Source organism: Lissotriton vulgaris, unplaced genomic scaffold (assembly GCF_964263255.1).
Source record: "Lissotriton vulgaris unplaced genomic scaffold, aLisVul1.2 SCAFFOLD_890, whole genome shotgun sequence".
NCBI lineage: Eukaryota > Metazoa > Chordata > Amphibia > Caudata > Salamandridae > Lissotriton > Lissotriton vulgaris.
Genome location: NW_028245569.1, coordinates 232569 through 247427, shown reverse-complemented (window position 1 = coordinate 247427; position 14859 = coordinate 232569). Strand labels below are relative to the sequence as shown.

Sequence of the window (14859 nt, the reverse complement as noted above, 5' to 3'; positions counted from 1 at the left end):
AAGTGACCCCCGAAGTAAACAAGGCTGATTTGGCCTTGATGGGTTTAGAACTCATAGAACTAGCAACCGCGAATCGTAGCAAATGTCGAGATAAACCTAACTCGCTGAGCAAAGAATAAGTTATCTTAACCATAAATCTCACATTTGCTCACCGTTGCCTCAAAGCCACAGATCGCAGCTCATCATAATGGATACCCAGGCAGCCCCGTGGCCCTAAATAAGAAACAGGGCGACTCCATCAGAATTCGGCCCACGCTCCTCATGCAAGGAACACTACACTGATCTCCCTGACAGGATCTGATACATTTCATGTCTCCTAATGTGCACCATTTGAAAGCTATGTATTGGCCAGGCTGATTTTTACAAACTTAATAAACTGACACCAGGGCTGAAAGTGGACCAGGTCCCCCTGGGTCTCAGAACTGGTAGAAATTAAAAACTGATCTTGAAACGACTCCCTATCAGGACCTATAATTATGTCTTTAATTCTAGTGTAAATAACACTGATTGATTTCTGAACAATTATTGTAAAAAAAAGTTAAGGTATTCCCTGTCAGCGATTTAGTTCCCCGTTTATATGTGACATGTTATACTAAGCCAACACTCTAAGGGAATGTAAGATTATTTCCAGGAAGTTTTGTTTCTGTATTCTTTAAATGGAGCGTATTACTCTAGTATAGTACATATTTTAGACTGCGTGGCCCCCAGATGTTTATAATGGGCCATGATTGAGGGCTCTGGAGTTAAGGCTAAAGGCAGTGGCAGTTTTTCACAGTGCCTCTCAGTGGGTCAAAAAGGTGTTCAGAATACATGGTGATCCAATCCTTGGCCTCACTGCAGAACGCACAGAGTAATGGTCACAAATTTAAGTTGCAGTGTGATTCTGTGCAAACTTGTGTAATGGAGGTAGACAGTTGTCAAAATGTTGACAAGGCGAAAGTGAAAGAAAATGCAGTGCTTACAGGAGAGTGGGTGTGTTTTGTGTTTGGGGAGGTGAGATGAAGGAGATGCGAAAAAGAGCGTTCAGGAGAGAGGGAAAGGAGGGTGCTAAAGAGGTAAGAAATGAGCTGTGAGCTATGCAGATGGATGAGATGTGGAGAGAAAAAGGGCGTACATGTCTATCATTGAATGAACCTAATGGGCGGCCGGTAGTAGGAGTACCGGCCGGGCGGTGATGTGGGGAGGGGGAGGGGCAGGGTGGGGGGTAGTAATGTATGGATTACGGACTTTAACAAGTAAGTAAACATATAAATAAATAAAATGAATTTTGTTGCATGCACTGCATCACCAAATGCGATACAGTGCGCACAAAGAAATTCGTTTTATTTATTTATATGTTTACCTACCTGTTAAAGTCCGAAATCCATACATTACTACCCCCCACCCTGCTACTCCCACTCCCGGCCGCGGCTGCTAACTTAGACCAGCCCTCAGGAATGTTTAATTCACAGTCTCATAATTTTAGAATTGAAACATTTTCAATTTTATTTACAACTAAATTGTTGTTACTCATTTATCTTAAACAGCTAACAACCATTGACCAAGCCATATTGTCTGGTTTTAGGTGAATGTTAGATGTTGTGTTTTATATCTGAATAAAATAACAGAAAGCTCAAAGAGGAACCAAAGTACAGTTGCTGGCACACTACTGAAATCACAAAAATGTAGTTTATGCTTAAACTACACCCTTAATTACACAGGCTACTCCCTTTGTAGACCCATCCCACTATTGTAGCATCCCACTGAAAGCCCGGAATGCCACCAGCCAACTTGGCCAAACAAAAATCCCAAAACGGTATGGAACAAGTACCCAGTCACTAGGCCATATATTGTAAAAAACAAACCTATATAAATGCTGATAAAGTGACAAAAAGAGGTGAAACATTTTGCCTAAATAAAAGGGAGACCTATATCGGAAAAGGAAGAAATGTCCCTTGCTCTCAGCCCCAAACCTGCTACTGCCTACTCTAGCCACCCTTTTTCAACACTCTCCATCTGCAGAGAGAGAGAGACTGGTCACTTCGAGGCTATGTTCAAAGGAGACTTGGCCTCGTCCCCCGTACCTAATTCTGGGGGTACTCACGCTAAACTAGTCGTCCTGACTCGCAATAAGGCTTCGGGTCCCAAAGGTATTCCACCTGACCTTTACCTGTCAGATGTGGCACTCTGGGCTCCAGTCCTCACATCTGTAATTAACACAGTTGTTAGGGTCGGTACTCCGACCTCCTGGGCCACCTCCATCATTGTGCCAGTCTTCAAAAAGGGGGACAGGGACAGCACGGTGTGTTACAGACTGATCTCATTGCTAGATTCATTGGTAAAAGTGGTTGGCAGGATTTTGTTGGATAGGGTAGCGACCTGGGCCACTGACAATAACATTCTGCTGGACGTCCAATATGGGTGGGAAACAACCCTTACAACGCAACTTTTACAACACACTACCATTACAGCGAAACTTTTACAACGCAACATCCATTACAACACATGCCATTACAACGCATGACACTACAACGCATACCACTACAACGCATGTCATTACAACGCAGTATTTACAACGCATACCATTACAACGCATACCATCACAACGCATAGTACTCTTACACTATCCAACACTTACCCTATTGTTGCACCCCCTGGAGTTAGAATAGTAATTTTTACCCCTACACTATCCAACACTTACCCTACTGTTGCACCCCCCTGGAGTTAGAATTGACCCCTACTCTATCCAATACTTACCATACATAAAATGTAATGGTATGCGTTGTAATGGTATGAGTTGTAAAGGTAGTATGCGTTGTAATGGAATGCTTTGTAAAGGTAGTTTGAAAAAATTTGTTGTAATGGCATGCGTTGTAATGGATGTTGCGTTATAAAAAATGTGTTGTAAAGGTATGCGTTGTAAAAGTATGCGTTGTAACGTCATACATTCATATGGGTTCCGCCCTGGCCGTTCTACAATCGAGCAATCCCTGAACCTTTTTTGAATCTCTAGCAAATATACGGTTGACCGCAGCAGCACGATTTTCCTGGCTTTTATGGATCTGTCATACGCTTTTGATTGCGTAAACAGGACTAAGTTATGGCAGATCCTTTTAACCTTAGAGGTAGACAGGGAACTGGTCTCCTTTCTCTGTGATCCTCACCGGGACAACAAGGCAGTAGTGCGATACTCGCAGAGCTTGAAGGTATCACGCTCATTCCCTGTAAGGAGCGGGGTCCGTCAAGGCTGCATATTGGCCCCTTTTCTTTTCATCCTTTATATTAACAACTTGGAGAAAACACAAATGGAGACCACAAATGACTACCCTCGGATCGGTCGGCGTGGCCTCCTGATTCTGCTCTACGCAGATGATGCCGTCTTGATGGCTAGGACAGAGGGGCTTTCAAAACATTTTAGCATTGTTTGCCCAGTTCATGGGAGATCTGGACCTAAAAATGAATAATTCCAAATCATACCTCATGCAACTAGGTTCCCGCCCCTCAAGATCATATGTCTTTAAAGGTAGGACTCACCCCCATTCCCAAAACTACAGTATTTTCCTACCTGGGGGTACTCCTGGACGACACACTCAACTGGGCTCAACAACTCACCCGCAAAAGAAATGACGTCAATAGGGAAGTTGCCCCTATCTTTAACTTTGCTGTGAGGCTAGATACAAGACCAGTGGTGGCCCTCCTGGAGCTTTTTAGGGCTAGGTGCTTGTCAAAAGTACTTTATGGCAGTGAAATATGGGGATATGTAGATGCAAAGGACGTTCCAATCTCTGAAAACAAATTATTGAGAAGATTGTTGTACGTACCCCAGGGTATTCGTCTTTTATTGTTCACAAAGATTGGGAATGCCCTACATCACAGACCAGATAGCTTTTAGCCCGTTGTCACTCTGGTTAAAAATATGAGCCAAGGAGGGGGACTTGTTAAACAAGGCAATCATTTTAGATTGTTTATCCTTGGATCAAGCGCTAAGGATACCTTGGTTGAAATATATCAAAAATCAGCTAGCGTGCGTGGGCAGAAGAGACCTCTTCACTAACCCTGAGGGAATTGGCAAAAAAGAGTCATCCACCTTGAAGAAGATGTTTGGCATGAGCCGGCATGCTTTACGGAAAGAGAGGGAGCTAATGAAGCAAAGTGTCCGCCGCTTTGTTATAAGAAGGGCCACCGAGTTGGCGGAGCCATACATACCTGCTCTAGTGAACCCTCACAATAGATTCCTTTTGACCAGGTTCCAGCTTGACATGTTCCATTTACTTCTCTCATACCCTAGGGGTGTAAGCGGGGAACATCCATTACGACTCTGTGTTTGCACCGCGCTACCATTACAACGCAGGACTCACAACTCAAGTTGTTACAACGACTTGCGCTGGATGGCACTAGAGACTAAGGAATAGTAGATTTACTATTCCAACACCTTCCATACTGTTTCGTAGGCTGGAGTTGGAATAGTAAATCGTACTATTCCTAAGTCCAGCACCTACAGCGCAAGTCGTTGTAACGACTTGCATTGTGATACCTGCGTTGTAATGGTAGCGCGGTGTAAACACAGCGTAGTAATGACATACATCCGTATAAGCAAAGGACAAATCCTTCCTCACTGCGGCTGCGATGGTTTATCTTTGCAGGAAATGCTTCATTTCACCATGTTTTGCCCTTTTTATGATACCCAGAGGAAATCCTATCTAAACCCAATATTGAAATAGTCCAACTTTAAACAAGTGCAGCCGCATTTACATTTTTACAGATGCTGGCGGGCAACACAGTTTTTCACGTTTTTTAAAAATCGGCCATGAAACTTAGAGCAAGCTGTGATTAGATGTTGTCACTTCCCACAATGATCTTGGGCCATATGTCCTTGTTCAGCCATCATTGTGTGGATTAGGCCAGTGATTTTAATAATTGTAATGCATTGTTGCTTCCTTTTTTTACTGTTTTTACTAAGCATGTATTTTAGATGCACCCTGCATATAACTGACAAGCCATGAAATTGCTTAGACCTGTTTTTTGAAAGTGTACATTTTGTATCCTACTATTTTACCTTGGTATTTATATTGTGCTTTTATGGTTTGCTGATCACGAAACCGAATAAAGAAAGATGATGATGATGACTGTTCTTTATCGCCTTGTTTTTCTTTCTCTCACACACCCAGTTGATAGTTTATTTCCTTTTTTGCACATAGGCACTTGTAGTGTTATTTTCCCATGATAATGTTAGGAGTCTGGGTATCAAATGCAACCCCACCCCAAAACAGAAACCACAGCTTGTTTGACATGGAAGAAAATGAAATATCCGGCCCTAGTGGGTGCTATTGAAGATATCTGGGAATTTCTATTTTCACCGCAGTGGGTTTGGGCATCTAGTAATTTTAGGGTTCAAGCAGTAGGGCTCCTAACAATTGTAAAAGGGGTTATGCCCTACCCTTCCAGCCGACACCCTCCCCCAGACCTCCGGCCCAGTCCTTTTAACCAGAAGACTGCCTTTGAAACCTGTGGCAGGTGGTTCCAGCTGTACCACAGAGAGGAGTGGCGGAATTGGTTCTAGAGCAGGAAATTGAGCAAAAGTGCTAATGTTGGTACTTCCTGGTTTCCAAAAAGGACAGCAGCCTTTGTCCTGTCCTAGACTTCAGACTGTACCTAGCTCGGGTTCTTGTGGTGCTGGAAGCAGAGTACCAGATGGTGACTCTCAACTAGAAGGATGCATATTTCCACATACTGATCCTGTATTTGTACAGGAGGTACCTAAACTTCTTAGTGGGGTCCTCTTACTATCAGTTTAGGGTCCTCCTGTTTGGACGGACAATTGCACTTCAGGTCTTCACCAAGGGGGTGGCAGTGGTTGCGGCTCATCTTAGAAGCATGAATTCCTGTCCCTGGACGACTGGCTGCTCAAAGCTATCTTGCTGCAGATGATGTGCATCACCTGTAGGAAGCCCCATCACTAATGTTAAACCTGCGTTGTTCAATCTCCGTGCCCAAATCTAACCTAGAGCCCTACCAGCGCCTCCTCTTCATAGAGGCACTACTGTACGTAACATCTATTCAAGCTTTCTCTCCTACTCGCTGGATCTGGGACATTTGGGATATGAGCTTGATGTTTAGAGAAGGAGCTCCAGTTCGAATCTTGGTTCTTCTTTGCCTTCTCGGTCTGGCTTCCTGCATCCTCTTAGTCACATACACACGCTGATACATGAGGGATGTACAATGGTGCCGCCACAAACAAAAGCACGATCTGTCAAGCACAATTCTGATCTCCCTATGTATCAGTGAGTGGCAAGCACTGGGTGTTCATCTGCCATACACATGTTTCATGGAGAAACTCATCTTCAGTACTAAAGTGGCTTTACTTCCCAAATAAGTCACTCATTTCCATCTGAATCAATTCATTAGCCTTCATACCATCTAAGCTCTCCCTCATACCACAAAGGTGGAGGAGAAATTATACCAATTGAACTGCAGAAGAGCAGTTCATTTAGACGGCACCAAGGAGATCAGATCTGGTGACCAGCTGTTTGCAGGGTATACAGGCAGGAAGAAAGCCATGGGTGTTCAAAAAAGGATTTTAGTTCAATTAATAATGTGTATAAAGATGCGCTATGTCCTTGCCAAGAAGGAGCTAATGGGGGAAATCCATGTCCATTGTTTCAGGGCAAAGTCTTCCTCTCCAGCACAGACCACGCGTATTCCTGTGGCTGAGATCTGATGTACAGTGACATGGTTGCCATTCACACTTTCAACAAACATTATTGTTTGGATTCAGAGGTGACAAGGGATGGCCATTTTGACACCTCAGTGCTCCAGGATTACCTCTCTGACTATTCCTTAACCTCTTTGCTGCGGGGTGTTTTCCCCCCGCTGGGCGGGGGAGGGGGGAGGGGGGGCCGAGCGCGGCGCCGCTGTGCTGATGACGAGCTGAGCTGCACTCATGACGAGCTGAGCTTGTCATGGCCACACCCGTTTTTAGAACGTTCAGCACAGCGGGGTAATTACCCCCCTCATGCGAACATTCCAACGGCTGTGACGAGCTCAGCTCGTCATGAGTGCAGCTCCACTGTGCCTCATGACGAGCTGAGCTCGTCAGCAGCACCCATGAGGTTAAGACACACCACGTGGGGGGGGGGGGGGGGGGCTAGGGCTTTAGAATCAGCTCAATAATCTGCAGAGAGAAGAATCCAACACAGGAAAAAGTGTCTTTCTTAACCTTTGGTAATGATTTTTCTGGTGGATACTCTATCTACCTGCATATAAGTCCCCCATCCCACCACCTACTGTTCTCTGCAGGAGGATCGTAGGTCACAATAAAAAGGTACTAGTTTAGATTGCTGAACTGCACTGTCACAAATAATTGTCTTTTTCTCATCTCTACCTCAAAGGGCACAAACAATTTGAGGGGGAACTGATGTTGGTATGCCAAGGAAGGCACTTTATGGCTAAAGTGACATCACTATGGTGTTGTGTCTGGACCAAACTGGGGTCATGGCCCATGTGATGCAGGAGAGCTATGGAACAGTTTCTGAAATGAGTCTAGTGACAGTGAATATTCAACAGGTGAGGCTTCACCAGCAAAATACTGGGCTTTACGTGGGCCGGGTCCTGTTGGTGCTCAGTACCAGCAGTTCTAAAAGTGCTGATGTGGGTCCATATCTGGCTCTCCATGTTTGTCCTCAGTCTGAAAAAAAAGTCTTAACTCTTCAGCAGTGCCACCCATCACCGGCCTTTGATGTAACTTAGGCGAGACTTTTTTGTCATGCATTCTGCCACGCTCTGGAGCTGATCGGGAGATATGACCACCTGATAGTGATATGAAAGTGCCCGTCGTGGTATCCGCTGAAGGGGTGATGGGCAGAGCTCAGGCTCTAAATATTTTACAAAGAGTTTGACTCAATGTAACTAATGGAGCGTTATAGTTATTTCACATAAATTCAGAATTGAAGCATTTTCAATATTATTTATATCATTTATATTACAGAGTGAGAGACTGTTCTTTCTCTCGTTATCTCTCTCTCTCTCTCTCTCACACACACAGACACTCTCACTCCCTCAGTCTCACACAAACACATACATTTTACGTCTGACGAGAAATAGTGCACTCTAACTGTGCTACAACGAACCGACTGGTCTCACGTTGAATCAAAGCCTTTGGAGTGTTTTGCTGCCAAACACTGGACTGGAGTTAGAACATTTTCAAGGTCTGCTTTTAGGTTCCAGGACAGACAAGCAGAGCTGTCAAGATGAGTCAGCTGATCATTTCATGTTTTACTTTTTTGGGACACTGCTACTTGTAGTGTAATTTTGCCATAGTAGGAAGGAGTCTATTACTTCATTTATTTATTTAAAATAGTGCCAGAATCGACCCCCGGAGGGGTTTCTCTGCGCTGCGGACAGGCAACAGAAAAACTGAGGGCCGGCACAAGATCAGAGACATAAAAGAAAGGTCTTATGGTGCTTCCGAACTTGGCTGGTCTAGGTATTAAATGCAAAAAACAAAAAAAAACAGGAACGAACCAGGGCTGGATAGGACACTCATGTTTGACATGATAGAACATGATAGCACAGGCTCTAGGGGGTTCTAGCAGCAAGGGTCCTGGTGTCAATGTGGCAAGCTGTCGGCGACCACCAAGAATAAGACCATGCTGCAGAAATGGCAAGATGGCGATGGATAAAAGTGGGAGATGCAGGGAGAGGGTGAGGGAACCGGAGAAAGAGAGAGGGGAGATAGGTGGATATAGGGGACAGCATGAAGATAGAGGGACAGTCGGCAGAATAGAGAGCGCGAGGCTATAAATAACCTGGATGTTAAAAAGTACAGTTTCCTTGAAATAGCTCGAGGGGTAATGTGCATGCTACAGGGATCTGTGTATTTGTTACCTGCTGCCTATGGAAAACATCCATTACAACGCAGGCATTACAACGTAATGCCTTTACAACGCAAGCCGTTACAATGTGTTGTTACATCGCATGCCATTACAACCAAGTTGTTACAACAACTTGCTGTAGGGGGCAGAAGGCGTTGGATTTGTTGGATTTTCAATCCAATACCTTCCCTACTGTTGCACACACTTGAGTTGGAATAATAAATCATACTATTCCAAACTCCAGCACCCCCCCTACAGCAAGTCATTGTAATGATTTGCGCTGTAAGGGCATGTGATGTAACAAAGCTTAAATGTAAAGACTTGCGTTGTAATGGCATGTGTTGTAAACGCATGCATTGTAATGAGTGCTATTCGCTGCCCATCGGCTCCAGTCTGACTGAGGCAGTATAAGGGTTAAAGTACTTACTGCGGAGATCTTCGTGTGATCGGCAAATAACATGTTGCAATCCCAACGACAAAGTTTGAGTTAGATCAAAACTCCAGATGCAGAGGTTTCTTGAATCAGCAAGTCCCAGTTCTCAATCACAGTGACACATTTCAAGGGGTGATTGCATCTGCTGCAGGATTCATAATGTACTCCAAAAGATCAGGTGCCTGTGAAATGGTTCAGGGAATTGATGTGCATGATGCAGAGATCCATGTGAAGACTGCAGAGATGCATGTGGAGTCTGCAACTCACATTTTCAAATCCAATGGCATAACTCAGAGGGTTAAAGTGCGTGCTGTGCAGTTCACAGGCCATAATTTCAAATCCATAAAAGCTTCGGGGTCTGCATTGTCTTAGTAAACAAAACTTCTGTTTGTTCTTATATAAAACAATTAAAGTTCAAGGAACACATATTTGGAAGCAACATTCTCCTTAAAAGTGTTTTAGTCTAAAGCTTGCATAATAAATGCCTAGCACGCCTCTGCTTTTGTTGAGGCGATACAATACTGTAATAAATACTACAAGGCTGTGGAAATAGCAGGTTTGCTTTATGTGATGAACTGTAACAATGACTCTGAAAGGACTTCTACTGTACTAGTCCATCGAACCTGTGACAATGGGAATATCCCACTTCTCAAACCAGGGATACCCCCACCCATAACACCTGGCATAATCTAAAGGCACAGCCACGTTAAATGTAACGTTGTCAGCTAAAGTTGAAAAAAATCGCAGATTAGTTTAACATACTTCTGTCGGCGGTCGTCTTTGAGAGATATTTACTTGAGATGCATGTGGGTTCGTAGTAGCAGGGCAGAGGACGAGGGAACTATGTGTCCCCGGTCCAGTTGGCATAGCTATGGCGAGGAGCCTCGGTATTGCTCGTGGGCCTTGGCACAGAGGAGCTATCCTGACATGGGTATGTTAAGTTGGCATGGGTGAACAAAAGGTTTGCTGAAGGCAACTGCAGTATGCTTTAAACGGGGCCTCAACACGCTGTCTGGGCCTGTGAGTGCGCTGCTATTCCCGGCCCCTCGCGCTTCACAGAGCCCCAGCTATTTATTCCCTTAACAGACAAGAGAGGCATTAATGAACTCAAACACTGGCCTGGGTGGGAGGTGACTGGCGCTGCCAGGAATCTGCAGTATCAGCAGCAGTATGTTGCTGAGTACGTGTACGTGTTTGTATGAAGATAGTAGCCAGCCAGGACTCGAACTCACTAACAGGAAACACGGCAGAGCCTGAGGTAGCAGACCCATGATGCCGTGATTGCCGCCCTGTCCCCGCAGCTGGCAGACTCCCCTGGCAGTGCCCCACCCACGCCTCACCCCACAAGCACACGAGAAAGGTTGAAATACGCAACAAACACAACACTCCCTGCCCCGCAGATATAGGTAGGTCTCTCTGCCCTTGGAAGTGCACTTGCATCTATGGCCTGGTTTTCTTCTTTTCGTTTAAACAATTAGACTGAAGCCATCGTTATTTTTTTTACAGGTTTGCTCTCCGATACGATAGAAACACCTGGATGTGCCCCTGTCCCATACCACGGCATATTTTAAGGGGTCATGGCCTCTCTCCTGCGAGTGCAGTCTCTTACCTGGTGTTGGACAGGAGCCGGGGCTGGTGCTGGTGTTCGCTCGGAGGCGCAGGCTCTGAGTGACCTGCAGGAGCCGCGGGTGGGTATAAAAGGGTAGGGCGAAGGCGGGCTATCCATGTCTAACCTTCTGCTGTCACCCCTGCCCTTTACCCGCGGACGGTATATTTAGCACTGAGTGGCGGCAACGAGTAACCGGAGCAGGTGCCGCCGCAGAGGAGCACGAGGAGTTCTCAAGGTTACTCGGGCCAGGGAGAGGCTCGCCTTGCTGTGACGTGGGGCCTCCTCGTGCTGCGGCGAAGGATGCGTACGTGAGGCCTCCTCGCGCCACCTGAAGGGGCGCGAGGCCTTTGAGGTCTCCTTCATCAGGCGCCCTGCAGGCTACAGGAGGCCTCGACTGGGTAAAAAGCTGCGCCTTAAATCGAGCAAGCTTGGGTTGTGAAATAAATGCACTAAATTGTTTAAGACATCTGAATTTGCAAACTTAACTCAGACCCTATTTTTCATCGAAAACAACGATTTATATCCCCTGGTCAAAATAAAAAAAATCTAATAGTAATTATTTATGATTACGTTTTATTACATGTTATTTAATCTGTTAGAAATGTTAAACTATGTCCGTCTGTAGTACTAAAGAAAATTAATGACATTCGTCTTATGAGTCACCCTCTTACTTTTTGTACGTATATTTTTAGGTTTCGCTAATTCTTTTAATAGTTATAAATATAATGGATTTACTAACAGCCATTGCATTCCAACAAACAATACACGGTTGGAAAGATAGTAGACACTTCCAAGTTATCTTTTATACTGTGGGAAACGGTGTGTGTACAAATCCTAGAGTAGATATTTGTAATACTTACTCTGTGCAGATCGAAGTTCGAGAGATCTATTCTAGCTTTCATTGACTAATATTTTAATAACTAGGGGGCATATTACCAAGCAATAGCAATAATGATCGCTATTTCTTGGTTAGAGACAAAAATTTACTGCTGAGCTGCGGCGATTTTTACCGCAAATAAACCTTGGTATTACCAAGGTTTATCGCAAATGCGATAAAAATCGCCGCAAAGCATGAATATCGCTGAAAAGTCAGCGATATTCGTGCTTTACCGAGCTAATGCTCTTAGCCATGTTATCCACCTCCCATTGGATAACATGGCTAAGAACTGCTCAGGGCAGGTGTTAGCTTTTGGAGATATTTGCGCTTAGCGCGAATATCTCCAAAAGTTGGTAATAGGAGCTAGCGATGTTAGCGACTGTTTTCAGTCGCTAACATCTTGGCACGCCCACTTTGCATGTCATTAGTGATAAATATCACTGACATGCAAAGTGGGGCCCAAGATGGTCGCTATCACCTACTAGCTGTCGCTAACTGGTGTTAGCGACAGCTAGGTAATAGGGAGATAATTTTATCTCCGCTTTCTTGGCTTTTAAAGCCAAAAAAGCGGAGATAAACCCCCTTGATAATATGCCCCTAGGTATCTTATATCTGCAAATCCAACTAATGATTATGATCCACTTTAATTATTTTAACAATAAATTATTTTATAATTGTCTATGAAATCTAAATTATGAATTGCTTTTGTCTTATGTATGTACATTCATAACGTGTAATGTTATCTCTCTTTAATTTCTATAATTTGTTTCTACTTTTATACTCTTTCATCCTACTTTCATTTTCCACAGCTCATATTTATCTAGATCTGACCTTTAAATGTATTTATTGAATTACACTCCGTATATTAGACTTTTTAGAGTCACAGAAACATATATATATATATATATATATATATATATATCCACACTGACGAAGGCAGCACGCCGAAACGCGTCTGTGTAGAGCGCCTGCAAAATAAATCTTGCACGGTTGAAAGGACCCCTCGAGTGCTGTTGTTTTCTTCGAATGGGAAGAGAAGTTGGAGCGTTATATATATATATATATATATATATATATATATATATATATATATATATATATCCATCACTACCAGTTCCCAAAAGTGAAGGGACCACCAGGAAGATTCTTGAGAAAACACTGGTTTATTAACAGCATGCTCGTGGCAAGGAATAGGTAACCATTCCGCAAAGTTTTGGCAGCCAGACGCGTTTCGGGAGGAACCAGCTCCCTTCTTCTGTGGCTAAAAAGTGCTAATCAAGTGAACCTGCTGGTTAAGTTGTTTGCTGCCCACCACGCCCCTGGGCGGGGACGCGACCGCTCCTGCGGCATTGTGGGTGTTGAAGTTTTATGCACTATGAGTCCCAAGTGGGTGCAAGGTTCAATTGCTGTGGCACGAATGTTAATCCCATGTGGGTAGAGGGGGTGACCTGCTTCATGCCACGCTGCTTTGTCGCTGTCAAAGTATCCAAGTGAGCACTTACTGGAATCGTGCTCACACGTCTCCCATCCGATGACGTCAGACATCCAGGTGGAGCTGACTCGAATCCAGAAACTGGGGGGTCACCTTCGCGACCAGGGCGGCCGCTAACATCCATCACTACCAGTTCCCAAAAGTGAAGGGACCACCAGGAACATTCTTGAGAAAACACTGGTTTATTAACAGCATGCTCGTGGCAAGGAACAGGTAACCATTCCGCAAAGTTTTGGCAGCCAGACGCATTTCGGGAGGAACCAGCTCCCTTCTTCTGTGGCTAAAAAGTGCTAATCAAGTGAACCTGCTGGTTAAGTTGTTTGCTGCCCACCACGCCCCTGGGCGGGGACGCGACCGCTCCTGCGGCATTGTGGGTGTTGAAGTTTTATGCACTATGAGTCCCAAGTGGGTGCAAGGTTCAATTGCTGTGGCACAAATGTTAATCCCATGTGGGTAGAGGGGGTGACCTGCTTCGACAAAGCAGCGTGGCATGAAGCAGGTCACCCCCTCTACCCACATGGGATTATGGCTGCCAAAACTTTGCGGAATGGTTACCTGTTCCTTGCCACGAGCATGCTGTTAATAAACCAGTGTTTTCTCAAGAATCTTCCTGGTGGTCCCTTCACTTTTGGGAACTGGTAGTGATGGATGTTAGCGGCCGCCCTGGTCGCGAAGGTGACCCCCCAGTTTCTGGATTCGAGTCAGCTCCACCTGGATGTCTGACGTCATCGGATGGGAGACGTGTGAGCACGATTCCAGTAAGTGCTCACTCGGATACTTTGACAGCGACAAAGCAGCGTGGCATGAAGCAGGTCACCCCCTCTACCCACATGGGATTATGGCTGCCAAAACTTTGCGGAATGGTTACCTGTTCCTTGCCACGAGCATGCTGTTAATAAACCAGTGTTTTCTCAAGAATCTTCCTGGTGGTCCCTTCACTTTTGGGAACTGGTAGTGATGGATGTTAGCGGCCGCCCTGGTCGCGAAGGTGACCCCCCAGTTTCTGGATTCGAGTCAGCTCCACCTGGATGTCTGACGTCATCGGATGGGAGACGTGTGAGCACGATTCCAGTAAGTGCTCACTCGGATACTTTGACAGCGACAAAGCAGCGTGGCATGAAGCAGGTCACCCCCTCTACCCACATGGGATTATGGCTGCCAAAACTTTGCGGAATGGTTACCTGTTCCTTGCCACGAGCATGCTGTTAATAAACCAGTGTTTTCTCAAGAATCTTCCTGGTGGTCCCTTCACTTTTGGGAACTGGTAGTGATGGATGTTAGCGGCCGCCCTGGTCGCGAAGGTGACCCCCCAGTTTCTGGATTCGAGTCAGCTCCACCTGGATGTCTGACGTCATCGGATGGGAGACGTGTGAGCACGATTCCAGTAAGTGCTCACTCGGATACTTTGACAGCGACAAAGCAGCGTGGCATGAAGCAGGTCACCCCCTCTACCCACATGGGATTATGGCTGCCAAAACTTTGCGGAATGGTTACCTGTTCCTTGCCACGAGCATGCTGTTAATAAACCAGTGTTTTCTCAAGAATCTTCCTGGTGGTCCCTTCACTTTTGGGAACTGGTAGTGATGGATGTTAGCGGCC

The 14859-nt window shown here is 45.2% G+C and overlaps 1 protein-coding gene across 1 annotated transcript in view; it reads right to left on the bottom strand.

The window, feature by feature from the left end:
- ALDOA (aldolase, fructose-bisphosphate A) overlaps window positions 1–11123 on the bottom strand; it is a 45894-nt gene extending 34771 nt beyond the window's left edge. Inside the window, exon 1 of the mRNA XM_086949113.1 lies at window positions 10892–11123. The gene's annotated coding sequence lies outside the window, so the exon portion shown is untranslated. The remainder of the gene's footprint in view (window positions 1–10891) is intronic.
- Window positions 11124–14859: the final 3736 nt, after the last annotated feature.